This window comes from Lycium barbarum, chromosome 3 (assembly GCF_019175385.1).
Source record: "Lycium barbarum isolate Lr01 chromosome 3, ASM1917538v2, whole genome shotgun sequence".
In the NCBI taxonomy this organism is placed as follows: domain Eukaryota; kingdom Viridiplantae; phylum Streptophyta; class Magnoliopsida; order Solanales; family Solanaceae; genus Lycium; species Lycium barbarum.
The window spans coordinates 72965196-72990146 of NC_083339.1; positions in this window are offsets into that span (position 1 = coordinate 72965196).

Sequence of the window (24951 nt, forward strand, 5' to 3'; positions counted from 1 at the left end):
CAAATTCGTAAACACTGCTGGAGCGTTAGTCAACTCAAATGACATCACACGAAATTCATAATGATCGTATCTAGTTCTGAAAGTTGTTTTCCGAATATCTTCTTCTCTAACTCTCACTTGATGATACCCCGATCTCAGATCAATATTTGAAAATCACTTAGCACCTTGCAATTGATCAAACAAATCGTCGATTCTCGGGAGCGGATATTTATTCTTGATTGTCACCTTGTTCAATTGTTTATGGCCTATACACATTCGTAGGGAGCTATCTTTCTTTCTTACAAACAAGACGGGTGGTCACCATGGTGATGAACTGGGTCTAATAAATCCCTTCTCGAGCAAATCTTTCAGTTGTGCCTTTAGCTCTTTCAATTCTGCAGGAGCCATTCTGTAAGGAGGTATAGATATAGGCTCGGTCTCCGGCAACACATCAATGGTAAAATCAAATTCCCGTTCTAGTAGAAGACCTGGAAGTTCATCTTGAAATAATTCGGAAACTCATTTACTATCGGGACGGATTGAAAAGTTGGCGGTTGTGCTTCGATGTCATGAACCCGGACTAGATGATAAATATATCCTTTAGCGATCAACTTTCTTGCCTTAAGGTAGGAAATAAACCTACCTCTAGGGGATGCTGTGTTACCCTTCCATGCAAGTATTGGTTTGCCCAGAAATTAGAACAGAACTATTTTCGTTCTATAATCCACATTAGCATAACAAGAGGCTAACAAATCCATGCCCATAATCACATCAAAATCCAACATTTCTAGTTCGATCAAATCAGCTATAGTCTAGCGATCACATACCACAACCACACAATTTTTTTATACTTTTCTAGCTATTACCGGATCACCAATCGGAGTAGATACCTCGAAAGGTTTAATTGGGTCAAGTTTCACCCCAATACGGCCAGCAATATAAGGAGTGATATAACACAACGTAGAACCCAGATCAATCAATGCACAAATATCATGAAAGAATATGGATAGTATACCTGTAACCACATCAGGGGAGGACTCAAGATCCTGTCGTCCGGCCAAAGCATAAATACGGGGCTGGGGGACATCTGAACTGGATAATACCCCTCTGCCCCTACCACGGCCTGCTGAAACCTGGGGAGTCTTCCCTACGGGGCGCACAGACGAAGAAGAACCGGTTGTTGATCCTGTAGGCTGAGCCCCAACTCTGCCACCTATCGAGGGACAATCACGCATCATGTGCCCAACCTGACCACAGGTATAACCAGCGTCGGAGCCTCGGCGACACTGACCTAAATATAATCTACTGCATTAGCTGCATCGTGGTATCAGTGGTGTCTTCTGACCAGAGTCACCTCTAAATTAAGGACCCGAGACCCTCGAACTCTGACCCGGACCAGAATAAATGGGGCGGTAAAATCTCCTGCCCAAAAACCGAGAGGGTGCACTAGTCGCGGACTAGCCTGAATATCTGAATACTATTGCCGCTGGCCCCCTCTATACTCACTACTAGCACCGGCAGATCTGGCCCTCTTACTCTACCCTTTATCAACATTGCGCTCACCCCTTTGCGGATGTTGCTGCTCTTCTAAATTCTAGGCGTGGGCCTAGATGTGTGAGATGTCCGTCCCCTCCTGTAGCGAGGCTGTCATGCAATCCTTGATCAAATGTGGTCCTAAGCCACTCACGAATTGATGTACTCGGTCTCCCGTGTCGGCCACCGTGGTCGGAGCATATCGGGCCAATGAATTAAAATGAAGACTATACTCCCGAGCACTGATATTCCCTTGCTTTAGATTCAAAAACATATCTGCACGAGCCTGACGGACTTCCGGTGACAAATAATGGTGGATGAAAAGATCTACGAATTCCTGCCAGACTTGGGGAGGTGCATTTTCCTTTCTTGAAGAAATCAAATTATTATACCAAAGAACGGTGACATCCCGCAATCTATAGAACGCTAAATTCACTGACTCAGTATCGGAAGCATGTATAATACTCAGTGTCCTTGACATCTCATCTATAAAACCGTGCGGGTCTTCATTCGGCTTAGACCCGAAAAATTCTAGCGGTTTCAAACTCATAAATCACGGGCTCTGGCACTAGTGGCCCTATCACCCGAACCCACACTCTGCCGCTGAACCTAGGCAGCAACTAACTGCGTCAACAACTGAATAGCCTCGGTTATCTACTGACCCGAGGCACCTGGTGAAGGAACTGGAGGCACTGGGGCTGGAGCTGAGGCCCCTTCATGCTCCTCCGATATAGGCGGAGTGTGAGAGGTATGAGATGGAGCCTCATTGTGGGACTCACCCTCTTCTATATTTGCCGGTGAGTCCAGTTCAACCCGCCTTCCTATCCTGGTCTTGCCCTTCTGGGTGGCTGTTACTTTCCACTTTACCGGCATAGCCAAAACCATAACGCACAATTAGGAAAAAAAAAGATTTTATAACGTAGCTCTATCGCACAATCTTTGAAGAAGAAAAATGGTCATTAGTCCTAAATGCCCCGCAGCCTCTTGTTTGTAAGTGTGGCGCGCTTCACACCTATAAACAAGACTCTACTGGACACGGCTCATAGACACACCCTAGGAAGGAACTGCTCTGATACCACATTTTTGACGACCCAACTAGTGGGCCATAACGGGTGCCCGGAGCTGACTACCGAGCACCACTCATCATGCTCTATATCATACTCAACCTAGGCATACATCAACCTCAACATGAGACTTATCGTGAACCAATCTCCCAAAACAAGTATATATGCATAAGCCTACGAAGCTACAAAAAGATGTACAAAATATACAAGGAAGATGGCCACATAACATCTACAACCCACACATAAGTATCTACGAGTCTCTAACTGAAATACCGAAATCATATAGATGGGACAGGACCTCGCCATGCCCCAATATGTACACAAAAGAATATACAATAGGCTGCACCTCCGGAGTATTGGGGTGCTCCTGTAAATCTGCTGAGTAAGCTCCTAAGCATCTGCACCGTCTCCCTGTCTACCTGTGGCCATGAACACAACGTCCATAAAATAAAAGGACGTCATTACGAACAATGCACTGAGTATGTGAGGCATGTATATCAACATAGTAAAGAAGTAGGAAAACATGAGATGAAGAGATAACTTGTAACTGATTGCCTCTTTAAGGAGGAATCATGCATGCTGACTTTCATAATAAATAACATCTCATTATGTATGCATATATATATAAGCTGCCCGACCATATAGGTACGGTGTGATCATTATTAGGCTGCGTTCGGGGTAAACATTTCAAGCCGCCCACTAGTGGTGTCTGCCCATGCCGTATGGACATGGTGTAATCATCATCATAGCTGCCCACTACGCCTGTCGTAGTGGTGACTACCTGGCCATACTGGCACGGTGTAATCATATGTATATATAGCCTAAAGCATGCATGAGAGCTCAAGTAAAAGCTGTAACTCTATCGGAGTGACGTAAGGTCGGGAACCTCCGATTATGATGTGGAGTAATCCTTATCAATATGTCTCACCTTGAAGGGACTAATATCATGAGGTGAGATACAACAAGGAGAAACATCAATGAAATCATAGAGACAAGAATATCAAGCCCAACATAGCATTATTGTCATCTTCATTATTATAGAACATATCTCATCTCGATCTCATAAGAAGCTCTTACGAGTCTTTCACTTCCATCATCGATGATGTAAGAGGATCATGGCAACATAGGGGAGGGGTCACAAAATAAGAATCATGCCATTGAAGGAGAGGGACTAGCCTTACATACCTTTACGCCTCTCTAACTTCGCCGACTAAACGCTTCCTTCCAAGTTCATGATTCTACATCAAAAAGAATTCGTACTAAAATTAGATGACCGGAAACATACTTGAAGCTAAGCTAAGGCGACTAAGGGATAACGAAAATTGGGTAGCACTTCCTTTGTTTCTACAACTTTCTCCCTATAACGTACCAACTCCAAAACATCAATAAAAACATCCTTAATATCATTCATAAAAAGATTATACCCATAACATATCAAGAACTATCATTCAATTCAAGTTACTATTCAAGGATACAACTATTTCCATATTAGAAATCCATATTCTACTTTCTTCCTCAATCCGAGTCTTTCAACCACTCAATATTCTTAATAACATGAAATGATCATAAACGTCACCTTTGATGATGTAGGAATGTGCTTTGGATAAAAATACCTCACTTGGAGAAAACCCTAGCTTCATTTCCAAGGAAATTTTTAGCTTCCATGAACCCTAGTCCGCATCCTTGCACTTAATTCCACTAATTATTGGTGTCTGATCATTATCTCTCTTGAATTTATGTTGGTGAAATGTATGGAACCCTCTAGAGGTCTTGAGAGAAGTGGAGAATATGATAAAATGAGAAATTAGAAAGTGGGACTTATATTTATACTTGGAAAATAACTCAGCCCGATGGGTTTATACAGACTCTTATACGGTCCATATGATATTATACGGTCCGTATAACTCCATCAGTGATCGCCCTTCACTGTAACTGTTATACGGACCATTATACAGACCGTATAAATGGTCGTATGATCCACCTTCTCTCGAAGTTAGTTCTCATCGATTCGCTTGATCTCCAATCCTTATGCGACCTTCTTAACACTTGTTTAACACTTCATTAACAACCTAAAGAGCATTATAACTCTTCCTCAAGACATTATTAAATCAACATTAACTCGGTACTTTGCAAAGCCTTTCCAAAACACGACTTATACTTCGATTTCCTCAACGAACTTCCTTCTGTTGCCTCAAATGTTGGAATCTTAATTAGAATCGTTAAGTACCCCTTCTTACTTGTAGAAACATCACACACATCATACCCTGCGTTAGTCTATTTACCGCACCACGACATGAAATTTTTTCAAGGTGTAACAATTATGTACAAGGAGGGAAAACATTATGTAATGTGTAAAGATTTTTAAGTAAAGTTGTATTGCCGGGGTTGCAATTAAGACTTAGAAAGATATACTAAGAAGTTCCACAGATTTAGACATATGGTGAATATGAGAACCGAAATAACTCAAAGATATCAGAAGCATATGAACCTTATGATTAGGATTTCAAGATGGTTACCAGATATAAGTTTGACTAGTTGGTCAGAAGAAGGGAGGCGTAATAAGCCATGGGTTAAGGACAAAATCAAATGATAACGGGATATCTCGCAAGAAAAGGCGTTGAAAAGCAATAAGAAGATAAGTCACAAGTGGCTACATCGAGTATTGTGTATACCCTTATGATTGATTTTATGACATGTTAAAAGCATTGATTGTGTTGTATGTCAAAATTGAGGTAGCAAGCGCTACAGAGAGAATTAGGATTGGGTTTTCTTGGGAATTAAAGTTAGATAGCGGTAACGCGACCAAATATATAAGCACGAGCATTAGGAAAAAGAAGGTTATGATATTATGAAGGGGAGAGAAACTTGGACAAGGAATATGTATACCCATTGAGGATCAGGTAATATATTTGAGGAAATGGTTAGGATGAAAGCAGGAAAGCAGACGATAAGATCAAATTTAAATAAACCAACGGGAGATAGAGTAATGTTGTACGTGACAAAGGATGAACGTGAGGACCCTGAAACCAACCTATACATCTTCATAACCACAACCAAGAAGGTTGTAAATAATGGACAAAGGTGCATCCTTGAGAAGAAATAAACAGGTCTTATGAGAGCAACAACGAAATTTTAAACTCCAGAGATTTAACCATGAAAATGTATGTGAACCCATGATTGGTACGCCTATTTATGGGAAGAAAGTACCCTAAGAAGAGATTTTTAGCGTCAAAACGGATTCACACTCGTAACGAAACACTCCGAAGTCTCCTAAGCTAAGAGTAAAGAATGACTAATGGAAACAGGCATTTTACGAGTAAAAGAAAACAAAAGAAACTACGAGGACTAAAGGGAGGAGGAGGTGTAACGAAATGGTTAAAGGAAATTATGTGGCCATCGACAACAAGGAGAAGATTAATGAGTCAGTAGGCTTGCCCAAAGGAAAACAAATTGAAATTATAAGACAATGATTGTGTGAAAGATACAAAGATGCGATTATGAAGAAAACCGAGAAAATTTGAGATACATATATATATGTGTACACGTTGTAGTATCATAAAGGAAGATGAACACTCGACGAAAGGAGAAAGAAAAAGGGTGTACTTTGTGAGCATTTCATGATAAGAACAAGAACCGACAGAATACTAGAAGGACTATGATGCATGGCTGTGATGCAAACAAGTAGTTAAGAAGAATTGCGGGACAAAATGAGCTAAGCTAATGAAGGGACGAGTTGTGGGAATGGATGGTGTGGAGTATCAACTTTTAATGGCATAGTATAGACATAAATCGAAATTAGAAACCTAGAGCAAGGAGAATTTCAAGGATATTAAGAAGATAGTCGTGGAGGAAGACTAGGGCTAAAGGAGCGGGGTATAGTCGGACACTCCATAAGGGGCCTAATGAATTCTGATGTCCCTATTAATTCCTTAGCCTAGGGAACTACGGTAGAAGTGAAAAGTAAATAAAGAAGGCATCTGAATTGTATCCGTTATGTATAAGCATTTTGATTTGATACAAAAACTCAACTAGCAAAAAGGAAATAAGTTAAACAATGTGATGAAAAGAACTCCGGCATCATATGGAATAGAGGAGTTGAAGGATCGGTAAGGTCGGATAGATGACTATAAAAAGCAATTAATACTCGAAGGTTACTAGTATATGAGATCATCGTTTAAAAATGTGGGGGGGGGGGGGGGGGGAGAATAAATTCAGTTCTAAGATGAACTACAATAGTCCCAAGCTCAAAAGAGGGAAATATACTGTATTAAAGGAGCCAAAATTCGAGATGAACCAATATGCCAAGAATGTGCTAAAGAAAAGTGAGAATGGATTAAATTCAAGTACATCATGAGAAAAATATGGAAAGGAGAATAAGTTTCACCAATGCGATACGTTGTATTCCGGACTATGACTCGAATCACTCACGCCGAAGAAATTTTAGGTACATTCAGATATGCAGTAAAGTACTCCAAGGGGTAATAGAAGGAGTAAGAAAGGCCGCATGTGACCAGGGATAAGTATAAGGGACAATCAGGACTACTAAAAAGAACTTGTAGCACTAGAAGAGATGAAAGCTTTAAAAAAGAAATATTTAAAGGATGTTCAATAATCTTCAAAGAAAAGGAATATAGGCAAGACAACAGTACTGCCTAAGATTAGGAAGTACCACGTAAGTCATGATATTCCAAGTCGCCGATTATATCAATGGTGAGAGTGTATGACGTAGAACCATATAAACAATCGTCGTGATGAAATGGCCAACAAAATGGTGTAAGGACAACGATAAGGAGTCAAATAAGAATAGAGGCTAATTTAAGTCTCAAATGATCACCGGTACAAGAGAATCAAGGACTTAAGAAAAAACCATACTCGTATTGAAAGGAAATTACGATTAAGTAAGATTTTATCTTAGTTCCATGTTTATGAGTTTATTTTGTAATTATGTTAAGATTCAGGAGAGGAAATTGGAGGAAAAGTTCAAATATGAATTTGATGATATTTTGAGTTGTAAATCAGCTTGAGTTGTGATTATTAGTATGTTATAAGTATAATCTTGCTATGAGGAATAATAATGATGATGAGGAAGTATCATAAACAAGTGTATAAGGGATTGTGCTGAGGTCGTTGTTATGGATTGATTATGAAAAGAAGTCTAGATGGATTTTGGTCTAATTTGAAAATAAATCTCTTGGTTGTGGTATTGTTGATATATTGGATGGACAACATGAAGTAAAATAATCACTAAGAATAATAAGAGATTAGCTAGGAAATGCTATTACCAATCATCTAGGCGCTACCATAAGTGGAACTAAGATGATATTGTAAGGAATTAATGAGTCCGACCAAGGAATTAAAAGGAGATGATATGGTATGTATATAAGTTCTAGTAGTACAAAAAGGGATAATTTAAAATAGCACCAGAGAAACAAGCACGCAAAGGTGACATAGCTGAACAAGAGAGTTTGTCTACTAGTAGAGAAATAAAGAGCAAGTAAAAAGGGTACAACAATTAAGGGTACTTACAGATCAGCAGGGAGCCTTAGCAATCACGAGCCAAGATCACCTTAATGGGAACAAGATGATAACTAAATATCCGCTGACCACTAGTTACATATAGAAGGGCATGTGGATATGTAACTAATGGATGAGTTCGACAGAGAGTTAGGGGAACATGAAAGAAGACTGATGAGCTCATATTATAAGAATATGAAAATCAGGGTCTAAAGTAGGGCAACCATCTCAAGAAATCAATGATAGCATCGTAATCTTGCAAGCTACAATATTCGAGGATGAATGTTTCTAAGGGAGGAAGAATGTTACGCCACAAAACTTTTCGCGTCATTTGCGTTGTGAGTAAACTAACGTAAGCTCGGATAGGTCATGGAACCCTTACAAAGTTAAGGAATACTCTTAAAAAGTGTTAAGAAAGTGTCTAAAGGTTTTGGGATCAAACAAATCGAAGAAAATAAGTTTGTCAAAAATTTGGCAAAATTTGGAAAAATTTTGGATAGAAATTTTGGGTCAACTTCAGAGAGGTATATCTCTGGGTATATCAGGAGTTTTGAGGTGTTTCAAGAGCCTAAAATGAAGTTTGTCGAGTGTAGTTTGCAATGTAAAAACCTGTTCCTCAATACAACATCGGAGTAGGGAGTTATGGGCATTTTAAAATGGACTTCCAGAAGCCCGCGAACCTACGCGGAAATTCTAGAAGCCACTTAAAAGGCCCACAAATTTTGGCCCACCAGCCCACCTGGTTTTGGACCACTATATATACCCCCTTAAGTCACCTAAATCACCTTATTGTTCACCATTTCTCACCCCCAAACTTCTCTAGAACCTCCCACAACATTCATCCAATATCCTTACACCAAAACATAGCAAATTTTAGAGTTACTACATCAAATTAGGCTCAGGTTTGTAAGATTAACAACGAATCTCAACAAATCAAAGGAGGCCGCCAAAGATAAATAATATTTCAAGCTCTACCAACTTTTATTGAGGTAATTATATTCTTTACTATGTGTATTATGAATTATACCATGGAAATTTAGTTGTTGAAGCTTTGTAAAGTCTAGTGATTGGTTGAGAAATTGGGGAAACATCGTGTGGGATGTTTTATAGAGCATATTGGTGTTGTTGATAATGTTGTTGATATTGGTGTTGCTATTGTTTTAGTTTTTTTGGTATTGTGATTTCGGGCTAGGGATATAAATAGGGGAGATGACGCCCGAATTTCGGCAGATTCTAAAGAGGTTTAATTTGAAGGCTTAAGATAAGCATACGATGATTAGGCTAATAATTGTATGAACTTTCTTGAATGTAGATATAGGAGCTTGGGAGGACAAGCATTAGGCAGTTAAGGAGATCAAAAAGTTATGTTAAGGCTAAACCTTTCTTTCTAACGACATGATTCTTTTCTTGTGAATCCACAAATGCTTTCCATAACATTCTTATTTCCAAAAGCTAGAAGTTCATGATTCTTATAGTATCTTATGATGCTAAAGGTAAAAATATTCCATGATGATAATGATGATGATGATGATTCCATTTTTAGAGATTCCAAACCTTATGGATTTGATGCTACTATGAGATTATTGAGCTTATTTCATGATTTTCTTGATTTTATTCATTGTTGTTGATATCACCTTATGTTTCTTGTTCCTTCAAGGTGGGATATAACGATGATGATTGTTCCATAAGATAATCGGAGGTTACCGACCTTACGTCACTCTGATAAAATAGTAACTTTTAATTGGGCTCTCATGCATGCTACTTATATGTGTGTGTGTGTATATATATATATATATGATATGAGAAAAGATGATGGCGTTATATATGCGTATATTATATGTATATGGGGTATGGGAAAAGGGTGACGGCGTATATACGCATAACCACCTGATCAGTTCGTATACTATGATATCATCCCGGACGCGGGATATATAGGTATATAATGATGATATAATATATTTATGGATCGGGTTGAACGTTTCGCAGCACTATTATGTTATATATATATGTATGAGAAATGTTTTTGTGAAAAGGCTAAGCATGGATGATAGATAGGGTCCATTCAGACTCTTGAAGATATGTTACGGGCATGCATGATAGATTTCGGAGGTAATTGGGATGATCATTTGCCACTCATTGAATTTGCTTACAATAGCAGTTATCATTCTAGCATCCAAATGGCACCGTATGAAGATTTATGTGGGCGAAAGTGTAGATCCCCAATTGGGTGGTTTGAAACAGGAGATGCCAGACTGATAGGGCCAGACTTGGTCTAGCAAGCCATAGAGAAAGTCAAGCTCATACAGGATCGGTTATTAGCAGCCTAAAGTCGTCAAAAGTCCTATGCGGATAATCGCCGAAGAGACTTAGAGTTCCAAGTGAAAGATTGGGTACTCTTGAAAGTGTCACCGATGAAAGGTGTAATGAGATTTGGCAAAAAGGGGAAGCTTAGTCCCCGGTACATTGGACCTTATGAGATTGTGGGCAAAGTGGCCTACGAATTAGATCTACCTCCGGATTTGGAGGCAGTTCACCCAGTTTTCCATGTCTCGATGCTTCGAAAATGTGTTGGAGATCCTACTAGGATCGTGCCAATAAGTGATGTGCAAGTGACAGAAAAGTTGACTTATGAAGAAGTGCCCATTTCCATACTAGATAGTCAAGTACGGAGGCTTAGAAACAAAGAAGTGGCCTCAGTTAAGGTTTTATGGAGAAGCAGTAAACGAGAAAAAATGACATGGGAAGCGGAAGAAAGTATACGATCCAGATACCCTTATTTATTTCAGCCCTAGGGAGAGATTCAAGATGAAACATCAGCGGTGTGAGGTATGTATGATTTCCTTTTCATGCTTTTGGTCGTGTGTGGCCATAGATATGTTGATATTGTGACGTAGGCCTGTGAGGCGATGATATTTTGTGTTGTTGTGACAGGTTGGTAGTGCCATATTATAGGGGAAACTCTGGCGAAATTTCTATAGAATCCCTGAAGACTTTAACATTCGAGGACGAATGTTCTTAAGGGAGGGAGAACGTTACACCTCGGGAATTCCCCCGTGAACGTACAGTGAATAGACTAACGAAGAATATGAGTATATGATGTTTTAATAAGAAGGGAACGACATTTGACGACCCTAAGTAAGATTTCAAAGGCAATTGCAATGAAAGGTAGGTTATGCTACACAATGACTAATTATAGGTTTTGGAAATGTGAAAAGTTGCAGGTTTGCATTCTGGCCTGTTGGTCGTAAAATGAAATACGGACCGTAAAGTGGTATACAGTCCATAAACTGCCATGTCGTATTTCAGCTTCCAAAAACATCAACTTTCTGTCAAATGCTGGAATGTTTAAAGACGACTTGGAATACGGACCGTAAACTGAAATACGACCCTTAAACTGAGTCGTAAATCACCATGTCCTCAGCCTGACTTTCTGTTTCTGTCATCCTTAAATACGACCACGAAATACGGTCTGTAAACTGGAATACGGACCGTAAACTGTGTTTACGACCACTGTGCACTTTCGACGACTGTTCATTTAAGATCATATTTTGGGTTATTAATAAGAGACCAAGTTCATTATTTCATTTCCACATGACACCCCCTTCTCTCTAAAACCTCTCTCTAAATAAATTCCACAAGAATTCAAGGATATTTGGTGATCAACAACATAAACTAAGTAAATCAAGTATAAGAAAACCCATTAAGGATCATACAAGTCAAGAAATCTCATTGGGGATAAACTAGGGTTTTGCTCAAGTGGAGTATTATCAACCAAGGCTTGTTCCTACGACATCTAAGGTAAGATTTATGATGTTTCTATGTTGTTTAAGGTATTTAAGAGTTGAAAATACTTGGATTGTAGAGAGGTATGGCAAAATGGGTCATGAATGTGGAATAGTGCCATTTTGAGAAATAGTTTGAATTGAGTTATGAGTCTTGATGTATTGTAATGTAAATGTGTTATAAATGATGTTGAGAACATGAGATGAGAAATGTACGTGAATGGACATAGTTGTGTGTTATAGCCATGGTTATGACTAATTGAAAGTAAGTCTAGAAATGTGGATAATGTGGATGAATAATGATTATCGTTATGGTATTGTGAATATTGACGTTTGGGAGTTGATATACTCTATGGAGGAATGTCGTATAAATAAAGGAGATGCTGTCCAATTTTCTCTAGCTTTAGTCGTATATGCTAGCTATCGATTCTAATGATAATATGACTTCAACGAAAGTAGAAACACTAGCATTGGAGGTGAACGCGCAAGTGTAAACTAGTGAATGGAAAAGGTATGTAAGGCTAACCTTTCCTTCATAAGGCATGGTTATTTGGCCAAACATATAAATCTTCCATAAGTCTATGATGTCTCATAAATTATTTGATCTTCCGAGCTATTAAGCTCACGATTCTTGATATGCTACGATTGTACTAAGTTCCTCGTATGACGAGGAAGCCTATAAAGATAAGTGTGATGAATGATGATAATAGTGATAATGATATTGGTGACGACTATAATGGTAATGGCGATGACGATAACGATGACGATGATGATAGCGATGAAAGTAGTAAAGATGCTTATGAGTTGTATGTATGTGTGCCCATGTATGGCTACTATGAACCCCGAGCCTATATGGCCGGGTAGTATGTGTATAGATGTATATGTATGTATGCTTACGTAACACGCGCACACCACTGCAGTTGGGTACGGATAACACTGGGCCTTGGTAGGGCCAGGTATGTGTAATACTGAGCCTTGGTAGGGCCAGGTATGTGTAACACTGAGCCTTGGTTGGCCAGGTATGTATGACCACCGAGCCTAGCTATGGTCGGGTACATGAGACACCGAACCTTCGGGGTCGGGTATGTTATGTAAATGCTATGTATATGACATGATTATGTATACAATATGAATGTGAATAAGGGTATGTATACGAATACGAGTACTAATATGGAATGGATACGAATATGGATACGGATATGGAGGTATGAGCACAAATACACATTAGAATGGAAAGTTTCTATGAAAGGCAAGTAAGTGCCCATGGCGATAATATTACTATCTCCCATCTTGTGCTATTTCTTAGGATGTTAATTATGCTTCTACATTGATATTGATCATGCTTTACATACTCAGTACATTCTTCGTACTGACGTCCTTTTGTTTGTGGATGCTGCGTCATGCCCGCAGGTGCACAAGGAGATAGGCTCGATCCATAGCGGTATTCTCAGAGACCACCTAGCAGAGCTCCATTTCATTCGGAGCCATAGCTTTTGGGTACTTATTATTTTGTGTACATAGTTATGGGCATAGCGGGGTCCTGTCCCGCTTATGTGATGTGTTATAATCTCCTTAGAGGCTCGTAGTCACGTGTATATGGTGAGATATGTTTGGCCTTGTTGGCCTATATTTTGTATATCATTTTGTTAGCCTTGTCGGCTCATGTACATTGATGTGGCATAGATGCCAATTATGATATAAGGGCATTTTTGTCCAATGGGACTAGCATGATGAATGAATAAAAGTATGTTAAATTATGTGGCTCACCTAGATGTAAGTATAAGCGTAAGCCAAGGGGCGCCTGGGTGGGCTAGAACCAGGCGCTCGTCGCGGCCCTCTAGATGGGTCGTGACACTCCCACACTTATTTTCCCACACTTCTAGAGAGTTCTTGAAGGTCCCATTATACCCCAAACCTTTCCATTCCATCAAGAGAGAAGATCAAACATCAAAACCTCAAGATAATCCATGGAAGGTGATTGTTCTTGTCTCTCTCCAATGTTGTGATGAACTTGGTCTTGGAAGGAGTTGAGTGAGGTGAAGTTTTTCTACTATAAGGTATGTTATCCATCTTATTTACATGATTGAGTTGATGTAAAGGGTTCATAACTATTATAAAGGAAAAGAATTAAAGTGGAGAAGTTATAAAGTGTTGAAGTGAAGAAGATGACTATGAGATGAACTTGAAAGGGGATTTTGGACAAATTTGAGATTAAATTGATTATAACTTCTTGATTATGATATTGTGGATATTATTATGATTTTTTGGGAGTTGTTTTGTAATATGGAGGAAGTCGATACAATAGGGAAAGTGCTGACTAATTTCGTTAACTCGTTAATTACGCTAGTTTGAACTTAAGAGTGTTTTCAAGACTTAACTTTAGTATGAATGTCAAGCCCCTATTCCGGAGTGACGTGACCGGCACCTGAAGACAAACCAGGCCAGAGCGAACCACTCTAAATTTGGAACTCTGGGGGAGTAATCCCCAGGTTAAACTGGTAAGGCCTACCTGCACACAGACAACACCCACAAACCGTAATCTGGATATATATAGATACTGACTATCTCGTCTGAACTGCACACACACATAAAAAACTTGTATATATACAACTGAGCATGCCGACGAGGCTGCTGTGATTGTACAAAGCCAACAGTGTCCGAACATACATATACAAGCCGACAAGGCTATCACACAAACACATCATATATTGGACCCGTCTACAAGCCTCTAGGGAAAATATGATTATACCATGGTAGGAACAGGGCCCAGGCCGTACAACTGAAATCAAAAGGGGAGAGACTCCAAAGACCTGGCAACTCCGAACAAAAAGGGAGCTCACCAATCAACTGATATCCGATCCTTTCTATTGGGGAGGTTTATCGGTCTATCGATCTGTACGTGCAGGCATGAATGTAGCGCCCCCAGACAAAAGGACGTCAGTACGAATAATGCACTGAATATATAAGGCAAGGTAACAGCTTAAATGAAGTAACAAGCTATACTCTGGATATTTCAAGAAGGCATCTAGAGGGACTCTACTGTCACGACCCAACCCCGTGGGCCGTGACTAGTGCCCGAGCTGGACACCCTTACACACCTACTTACCAAATCGACATATCCATACTTAATCATATCCAACATATATTAATCATTACAGATATTAAGGGCAGATGTTATCTTAAACGGTCGCATATTTCAAACACATCATCCAAAGCATATGCATGAGTACATATATATATATATATATATATATATATATATATATATATATATATATATATATATATACAAGCCGTTAAGGCTGTCATGTCAAATAGTACCGCTTAGACGCAAACCATCGACATAACAGAACGATGACAACCCATGATCCACATATATGTCTACAAGCCTCTAACAAAGACAACAGAATCATATGACGGGACAGGGCCCTGCCGTACCCCAAATAGTCATATACATACATAAATATGTGCAATAAAAGGATCTGTACCAAAAGTATGAGCTCCGGATCAAAGGAGCACTTCAACCAGCAGAATGGATGGCCTAAGTTGACGGACCACTCACGTGCGCGTCTGTACCTGCGGGCATGAAACGCAGCCCACGAAGAAAGGGGGGTCAGTACGGAATATTTACTGAGTATGTAAGGCATGGAGTACAGAAAATAGAAACATATCCGGAACAACGATACAAGAAAGTAAGTACATTAATGAGAACGCTAAGGTGCTTATTTTCCAAACGTACATCATGCTTAACGATGTCATATGTCAGAAAAAGTACCGAAATTGAGTGAACCATCCAGAATACCCACATACTTGCTTTCCAAACACAGATTATACGTGCTGACATCATATGTCTCCATATACATATACACATAACCGATCCATACGAATATAATAGTGCCAAGGAACGTACGGCCCGATCCACATATAATATATATACTGTCGAGGAACGTTCGGCCCGATCCATATATATATACATAACATATATTGCCGAGGAACGTTCGGCCCGATCCATAAATATAATATATACTGCCGAGGAACGTTCGGCCCGATCCATATACATATAACATATACTGCCGAGGAACGTTTGGCCCGATCCATATACATATAACATATACTGCCGAAGAACGTTCAGCCCGATCCATATATATAATATATATATAATATATACATATCCATAGTAACACTTCCTTTGAAAAACATTTCTTGTTCATATCTATACAAAAAATAGAACATATCACGTTGCCGAGGCGTCGGCTCGGATCCATATATAACATAACATGCTAGTGGTGAGTATAATGTAGTGCCCACAATGATACAACCGGCCCGAGGCTCGGCGGACGAAAAAATAGTAGCACGCACGAGCGGAGTATCAAGAACCATATGTGTATAAATCAATTCTAAGACTCGATGAACAAGTATACTCACCGACCCCTGAAGGCTTAGAAACAAGTTTCGGGTCAATCCGACTTAGTCTGAGAAAGTTACGAGCGTTTGAAGTACAGAACGCTCTATAAGCATTTCAGGAGCTGTTTTGGGAAATTAGAGCCATAATCATGTCAAGTACCTTTTGGGATGTTGTTATGAATCGAATCAAATAGAGGTTTTGAAACTATACGTACATATCAAAACATATCAAGGGCTCGATGGAATAATCGAATGTGTTAACATTTGGAAGGTCAAAACTATAGTCATATCATTTGTTTCTCAAATGCCATTCGGAAAAATATTGGCCAAACTTCGGACATCATAGATACACATCATCGGACATCATAGATACATAGCAAAACCATACGGAACAGCTTATGGGAAATCAAGAACGGTAGCCACCCTAATGGCTCTAAGAATTTCATGAGCTTATTTCATGAGGATCATGCCAAAGAAGAAAAGGGTAGGCCTTACATACCTTGCCCGCTTTCTACGCAGATCCGAATTTGAGTCTTTGGCTCGCAAGATCTACAACAATATTCATACATACCAAACATTAGCCATAAACACTTAAGAGTCCAATTCTAAACCAACACTTTTTCTACAGAAATTTCGGCAGCATTTCCCCTGTAAATACTACCATCCCTGAGAATCCAACTCGGCTATATTACCAACAACAAATCCGAGAATTTAACTCGGCCAAAATATCAACAACAATACCAACAATTATTCTAGAAATATCCACAATAAATTCAAAAAGCATACTAACATTAACAACTTCTTTCTACAAACTTTGGCAACTTTCCATTTATGTTATATTCATAATTGCTTACACATTCAAGTTCTAATCCGCAACCATTCAAACAATATTCAAGAATGCTTCAAACAATCCGTACAATATTCACAATAATTCAACCCATATGCTATGCCACCCGAAATCTTCCAAATGGAATAAGAACAATAACAACACATTTTGTTCTTTCAATTCCATGGACTTCACCAACAATTCACACACTAGCAACATTTTTTTCCATAATTACTAAAAGACTATATTCGATTCACATTAACTTCTAAAACAACTCTCCAACCATCACAACTTCACTAGAATCATTAGGCTTTCATTATCAACATGGAATCCATAACAACAACAACAAAAATACTAAGCAAAATTGGCCCTTTAATCTTGCACAACACACACGGCCACACACATACACATACACGGCCACACTTAACATCCATATTTTCATGAATTTCATTCATTTCCACATACCACAACATACAAAACCATTCATAACATATAAAAGGAGATTGAATTCTTACCTTTTCCACTTATCTTCCTTCTTGGCTAGAATTTGTAGCTTGCAAGAATAAATGTTTTTCTTGCTCCAATAATTACTTCACTTTTCTAGGGACCTTCCAATTAGTAGAAAAATATTTTTGAACAATTTTTCCTCCAAGGTTCTTGCTCCACACCTATGGCCGAATGGCCCTTTATTTTTTTCCTCTTCTCTAACTTTCTTGAACTTTCTAAAGTGAAGATGATAAATAAGATGACTTTGTCATATTTTTAATAGCATGTAATGGGCTCTTCACATGGGCCTTGGTCCATTAAGGTGGACGGCCACCTTGGCCAAATAATTCAAGCGCAATTTTTTTTTCTTTTTATTCCAAGCCCACTTTTATTTCATGACAATTTGCAATTTATGAAACTATTCTCCAAATTTTCAATTTTGCCCTTAGCCTTCCTCAATATTTCCGCGTCAAATTTTCATGAACAACTTATATATTAAACAAGATAAAATTGTAGCTTGTCCTTAACTTGTCTTGATTATCCCAATTTATTCGAACGTGCAAAATACGAGATATAACATCTACCTAGATTGCCTTTCATCTGAGGCAAGATAACATAACTCTATAGATATAACTCTGTGACCCGAGGGTCAGGCATAGATAACTCCATGACTCATAGGCCAGGTATAATCAACTCCATGACCCATAGGTCAGGTAGGCGCAACTCCGTGACCCGTCGGTCAGGCAACAACTTCATGACCCGTAGGCCAGGTGTATACAAACACATAAAGATAACTCGAAGGCAACATAATAGCATATAAGCATAATATACACTAATTATACCTCCTGACATTCAATCATCTTATATAACTCAACCATTCTTATACTCGCTCTTAACTAGAGAGGAGTACTACCAAAGGGTTATGGTAACCCATGTATAATCATCGTGAATAGCACATCTTTGTGCGAATAGTAAAAGATGTCTCAACAGTAGGAATCATGCCAATGGAAAGAAGGACTAGCCTTAACATACCTGATGCTTACTTCCCGACTTTCCAACCGACTTCCTGTCTCGCAATCTACGCAAGATCAGTCGTAGTCTCATAGTCTACATATAAAACCATTCATACTATTGTTAGACTCATCATCATACGCTTGTCTTAAACCTTCAATTTAAATCCTTTTAGAATCTGCCGAAATTCGGGGAGCATCTCCCCTGTTTATATCCCTAACCCGAAATCACAATACCAGCAACCAACAACAAAAACAACACTAACATCAACAACATCATCAAGAACACCAATATACATCATAGAACATCCCTTACAATGTTTATCCGATTTCTTAACCAACTAATCCATTATACGGCGATTTAATAACTCTATCCTCGTAAGTAAACCAAAATAAATATTAATAAGGAGAGATTCATTCCTTGTTCTTACTGGAACAGCAAGATCTTCAATATTTTCTTTGGATCCAAGCTCAAATCCACCGTAAAATGAAACTATAATCACAACTACACGTTACCCGAGGCTCGATTTAATACTCCGCAACTTGAAACCACACACAATCCCTCAATTGTATTATACATATATGTCCCTCTATGTTTCCTGAGCTGTTTAGAATATTTTGGGGAATAAATGAGGGTTTTTGACCCTTATATCGGGTGTTTAAGTCGGTCTCCACCAACTCAGAATTTGCTTTTTGCGTTTGCGGCCTTGGATCGCATTTACGTAGGGTTATTCAGTCCTCTTCTTCGCATTTGCGGCCCTTGGGTCGCGTTGGCGAAGGGTTAATCCCTGCTCTACCAGTCTAACTTGTAACGTCCATAACTCTCTACTCCGATGTGATATCGATGAGAGGTTTGTTGCGTTGGAAACTAAACTTCATGAACTTCAATTTAGGCTTTTGCTTTACTTCAAAACTCCTCATATACTAAAAGCTATTATTTCTCCAAGTATGACCAAAATTGTCCCCCATCTTTTCTCCAAAGTTCCAACAAACTTAATTTCCTTAATCCACTTGCCCTCCAATCCTTCCCTAGCTTATTATATGAACGTAAAGCCTCATAATCATGAGGTAGGCGCATATAATCTCATATATCCTAGAAGGTACTCCAGTATCCACAATTACACAGCTAACACCTAAAGAATCTCAACATACAAAACTAAGAGGTTTAACATTCCCCCCCCCCCCCCCCTCCCAGAAACATTCGTCCTCAAATGTTAAATTCTTTACGAATTTCGCCAGAGTTTTCCCTATAACTATACAACTACCATCCTATCACAACAACTCAAAATATATAGTGCCTCACAGGGCTACAACAAAAAATACAATAATAGCCCCACACGACCAAGGAACTATTAGAAGGAAAGCGTTACGCACCTGAAGACAATGACCTCTCTGTCTGAACTTCTTCTGGGTGTGGAAATAAATGTGGATATCTGGACTTCGTATCTTCCTCAGCTTCCCAAGTCATTTCTTCCCTATTATTGTTTCTCCATAGTACTTTAACTGAGGCTACATCTTTAGTTCTCAGCCTCCGAACTTGTCTATCCATGATTGCAATAGGAACTTCTTCGTAGGATAATTGTTCAGTGATCTGGACATCATCCACACGTACAACTCTAGAAGGATCTCCAACACACTTGCGAAGCATTGACAAATGAAAGACTGGATGGACCGTCTCCAATTTTGAGGGTAGATCTACCTCATAGGCTACTTGGTCCACTTCGGGTACAATCTTGTATGGTCCAATGTAGCGAGGGCTAAGCTTACCCTTCTTACCAAATCTAATAAAGCCTTTCATCGGTGACACCTTTAGGAATACCCAATCATTGACTTGGAACTCCAAGTCTTGTCGGCGATTATCTACGTACGACTTCTGTCGACTTTGGGCTGCTAATAATTGATCCCGAATAAGCTTAACTTTCTCCACTGCTTGCTGGATTAAATCTAGCCCTACTAATTTCTTCTCTCCGGCTTCAAACCATCCAATTGGTGATCTACACTTTCGTCTATATAAAGCTTCATACATGGCCATTTGAATACTGGAGTGGTAACTATTATTGTATGCAAACTCAATAATAGGCAAGTTATCATCCTAATTACCCCCAAAATCTAGCACACAAGCCCTAAACATATCTTCAAGGGTCTGAATGGTACGCTCAGCCTGTCCGTCTGTCTGGGGGTGAAATGTTATGCTAAGATTCACCTAAGTCCCCAAACCCTCCTAAAAAGATCTCCAAAAGTTTGTCACGACCCAGCCCCGTGTGCCGCGACTGGTGCCCTATTTGGGCACCCAAAACAGACTTACGTACCAAATTGTCATATTATAGCTTAACTAAAATTTAATATTCATCATTTTAATAGACTGAAATCAATTATTTCCTGAAGCGGTCGCGCGTACAAAATATCATATCAGAATCAAAAGAGGCGGCGGAATACACATCGCCGATTATATGCACATATACAAACATACAGGCCATTTTGGCCGCATTCAAATCTAGTAGATTGGCGGAGTATACATCGCCAGATACATACACGTATACAGACAAATGGGCCGTTTTGGCCATAATAGCAAACGGGACCGCAGTAAGACGCAGATCATAAACAAACGAACACACACATGACCCATTACCCACATATATGACTACAGGCCTCTACAACCATAACAGAATCATATGACGGGACAGGGCCCCGCCGTACCCCAAATAATCAAATGTACAGAAGCATATATGTTATAGCCCGTATTTCGTACGTTCGGAAAATCCAAGATAATGGGGAGAAGTCAAGAACAAGACTATGTTTCAAAAACAAAATTATTTTAATATGCGAGTTGTTGAAAATATTATTTATGAATATTGTTAGTGTGGAAATATTGAGGGAGACCAAGGGCGAAAAGGGAAATTGGCAAAATGGCATTATGGTAATTTTTTGGAAAGGCTAGGGGCAAAATGGTCATTTCACAAATGTTCAAGAAATCTCTTGAAAGAGGCCATGTGGCCGAAAAAAAAAGAAAAATAAAAGAAAAAGAATTAAGTCATCTTTTGAAATTTGAAGAAAAATCTAGAAAATAAAAGGAGAAGAAAAAGGAAAGAAAAATCTAGAGAGGGGGGAGACATGTGCCCCTCACATGCATATATATATATAGGAGGGGTGGTGAATTATTCATCACCACAAATGAAGAGAGCAAGAAAAAGAAAAAAAAAAAAAGAAAAGAGAGAGAGGGAGTTCGGCCAAGGGGCTGGCCGAAACTTGCCCCTTAAAATTGATCATGGAAAATTATTTTTCTTCTAGTTTTCTACTCTTTGGAAGGTCCTCGTTAACGTGGAGTAGTTGTTGGAATAAGAAAATCGTTCGTTGTTGCCATATGCCATTCTAGCCGAGAGGTGGAGAAGATGAGTGGAAAGGTATGGTTCAACCTTCTCTTGCATGTTTTATAGATGTGTTGGATGTGTTATGATATATGAAAATGGATGGAAACCATGAAAGGTTGCGTGTTGGAAGTTGTAGCCGTGTGAAATATGTAGCCGTGTATGTGGTGTTATTTGAAAAGATTATGTCAATTTTATGTAGTGTGTTGATGATTATAATGCATGGAAAAGGATGGAAATTCATGGAATTGTGCATGTAGTTTGTGGGTATGGTGCTGGCCGTATGGTCCCCCTTTTGCGTAGTTGAGAATGAATAATTCGTCGTTAGTATTTTGGTTGTCGTCGTTGTGAGTTCTATGATGGAAAATGAAGTTTTAATAATCCGAGTTAAGATTATAATTGTGTGGGCTGATTTGGAGGCTAATACGACTGTAATGTAGTCTTGATGTGGTTTCTTGAATTTATGAAATGAAGTTGTAAATGTATGTATTGTGATATAATGTGTGGATGTGGAAGGAAAGAATGTGTTTAGTGTTGTTCTCGGGTTTGGGGATGAATTCGGGTAAGTTGGAGTGTTGGTTGGGTTGTTTGAAATATTGTGTGAATTGTTTAAGGGGTTTTGAATATTGTTTTGAATGGGTTTGGATTAGTAATTGAATATATGAACGTTGATGTTGGTATTGAATGTAAGTAGTTGAATTGAATATGAGGTTATGTTGTTGAATTGTGTTGGAGTCATCAATGTTAGAATGTATGCTTGAATTGATTATTGATGCTATAGCTTGGTTGCTGGTTGAGTTGTTATTGAATTGGGCCGAGCCATATTCTCGGGGTTGGTACATTTACAGGGGAGATGCTGCCGAAATTCCGGCAGAATATAAGCAAACGTGTTTGAAAGGTTAAGGCAAGTATGTGACAACGAATCTAATGAATGGATGAATCCTTTTGAATGTAGATTGACAAGTTGGATGAACAAGCGTAACTAGTTGGTCGCGGCACAGGTATGTAAGGCTTACCCTTTCTTTCTTTGGCATGTCCTAGAGCCAAGTAAGGTATAATGTGATATGCTGCCTTGGGGTAACTCTGTTCTGTGATGCTGAGTTTGATTATGATTCTAATTCACTTCTTGATCTGAGTTTGTGATCCTAGTTCATCCCTTGATATAAGTATTTGATATAAGTATTTTGATATAAGTATTTTGGTACAAGTATTCTGATATACGTATGTTGATATAAGTATTCTGATATAAGTATTTTGATATAAGTGTCTTGATATAAGCATTTTGATATCAGTCTTCTGATATAAGTGTGTCGATATGAGTATTTTGATATAAGTATTCTGATGTAAGCATGCAGATATAAGTATTCCGATATAAGCATCCTGATATGAGAATTCCGAAATCAGTATCCTGATAAGAGCATTCTGATATGTTTATTCTGGTTCGAGAACTTTTGTAAGATTTAATGTCCCTAACTTCCGTATACGATCTCGGATTGCTCTGAAATGTTCGAAGAGGTTTCTGTACCAAGACGTCTATAATTTTCTTATACGTAAGTATGGTTCCAAAATCTCTATTTGATCTGATTCGTAAGGACATCTGAAGGTGTCTGATATGACTATGACTCTGATTCCCCGAAAAAGGCATCTGAAACGCTTATAAAGCGTTCTGTACTTCGAACGCACGTAACTTTTCCATACTGCGTCGGATTGACCTGAAATCTGTTCCGAGTCCCCAGGTATCGGTAAGTATACTAGTCTGTCGAGTCTTGATTCCTATGCATGTGGTTTCTCACGACTCTGCTCGTGCATGACTCAATGTATCTTTCACTGCGTCCTGGACCAGGTTCTGTTATGTCCTCGTGTGTCCGCTACGATATGATTCACTGCGTCCCGGGCCAGGTTCTGTTATTGTGCGCATTCCTCTGCATTGTTCACCGCGTCCCTCATAGGTGGGCCAGGATCTGTTATATGGTATGATGATATGATGATATGGGGTGGTGGCCAGGATGGCATATGATCTGTCTGTTCACCGCGTCCCGTACTAGAGGGCCGGGCTCTATTACCACACCCCTCACTGGAGGGTCGGGTTCTGATATATGCATATATTATACATGAATTTGATATATGATGATTCTGTTTACCGCGTCCCTTATCACAGGGCCGGGTTCTGTTATACGCATATGTGACATACGATTCTGAGTATTCTGTATGTTCTGACATGATCTGAGTAATCTGTACGTTCTGTATTCCGTCCGATATATGACACCATCTGAGTAATCTGTACGTTTTGTATATCGTCCGATATATGACATCATCTGAGTATTTAGTACGTTCTGTACTCCGTCTGACGTATGACCTTATCTGTGCGTTCTGTACGTGCCACACTCCTTCTGACATCTGGTATCGGTAGGTGCGATCTGTGTCTGGAAAGTAAGTATGTCGGCATTCTGTATGCTCTGTATGATTTTGGTATGCTTTGTATGATTTGTACGGCTTGTATGATCTGTATTGGTCGGTATAGTCTGTGTCGGTTTGAATGATGACGTATGAACTGTGTCTGAGAAGCAAGTAATTTGGTATTCTGGATAATATGCTTACTCTTAGTACTGTTGATTTCGGTTATGGTTCTGCTTTCTGTATTCCATGCCTTACATACTCAGTACATATTCTGTACTGACCCCCTGTTCCTTGGGGGCTGCGTTTCATGCCGCGCAGGTACTCCCAGGCGAGATAAGGACACTATAAAAGAAATTTCAGCAATGGTGGCGAACTCCAATTGCTCCTGGAGGACTGCCAAGTCAGGGTTGGTATACATGTTATGGTTTCTGTATGATGTTAGAGACTTTGCAGACAGCGTCGTGGGTATGGTGTGTCAGTCTGTAAGCGGCTCCATCAGCCGATATGTTGGTCTGTGTTGTATATTGAATTTTGTATGACTATAGATTTGTTCGCTTGGAAGCTTCGAGAAAGAACATTTCTGAAAGAAAG